Consider the following 1,253-nt stretch of genomic DNA (forward strand, 5'->3'; position numbering starts at 1 on the left):
AAAAGGCCAGGAGAGGACAGCTCTAGAGCACTCAAGTGTGTCTAGGAGCTTCAAGTTGCAGGGGAAGCTAAGCTCATGGCCTCGGATGGATGGGGGTTGGGGAAAGAGGCAAGCTTATTGTCAAGCTCCAGGAAATGTGGCTGGGGAGGGAGTCTGCAGTTAGATCATCTTCGCTTCTGTGTTTTCCAATGTATATGGGGGCCTAGTAGTGCCTAAATTCAGCTGGCTGTCAGAAACACACTGGGAAAGGGCCAGGCGAGGCGGCTCATGCCTGTAATCCCACTGCTAGGATGGTGGAGGCAGAAGGATCAAAACTCTACCATCATTCTCAGCTATACACCGAGCTTGAGGTCATCCTTGTAAGGAGTCAGGCCATAGAGTTCAGCAGGTAGACCGTACCACCTGCAAAAAACGAAAACAAAGACCTAATCCATCCAAGTCTGGAGTTCTGGGAAAATCTCTAAATGTACTAACCTTGCTTTTTGACTTCTGTATGTAGTTCCACCTCTTCCTAACTGCTCTTGTTAACTGAAGCATGTCAAGCCAGGACACGGTTTTTGTGCTTAAAAGCTCACCCTGAGAAAGGCTCAGCTACACTGGGATCCTGAACACCCAGTGTAGTCAACAGTTAGCTAATAAAGACTTTCTATTGGCTTAAACCCATGTCAAGTAGTCTTCTCTGGTGGGTACCCCATACCAGGTCTAGGGATGGAATTCAGGTTGTCAGGTTTGGTGCAAGAAACTTTACGCAGAGCTGTTTCAATGGCCCTCAGGAAGTTTCACAGTAACAGAACAAAGAAAGTTATAAATCAAAGCATTTTTCCAATGTATTGGTTAAACATCAAATAGGCAAGTTACAGCAGGGGGTGGTGGGGGGTGGTGCTCTTACAGGCCTTAGATCTTCTCGGATGACAGTTTTTTAGTCTTGAGTCAGTAGAAACTAAGGGGTCTGTACATTTTACAAAGACATTTTACAGTCACAAGGCGGTAAACAGAGAGGTGGGCATTAAACAGTTCTCTAGGGGACCAAAATTAGTCCAGGATGATTAGGCTGGACCTGCAACAGGTCAGCCCTCTGCAATCACTTACGTCTTAGTCGGCCGATTAGCCCTGTAGAAGATTTATAACACTGCAGGGTTTCCCCCTCTATGCGATAATAATTTACAGTCGCACGGAGCTCAGACTGTGTAGCCACAGATGATTCTCGTTTTGCACTTTATTTTTTTTTAAATATTTATTTATTTATTATGTAT

The sequence above is a fragment of the Microtus ochrogaster genome, chromosome 16, assembly GCF_000317375.1.
Source record: "Microtus ochrogaster isolate Prairie Vole_2 chromosome 16, MicOch1.0, whole genome shotgun sequence".
Taxonomy (NCBI): domain Eukaryota; kingdom Metazoa; phylum Chordata; class Mammalia; order Rodentia; family Cricetidae; genus Microtus; species Microtus ochrogaster.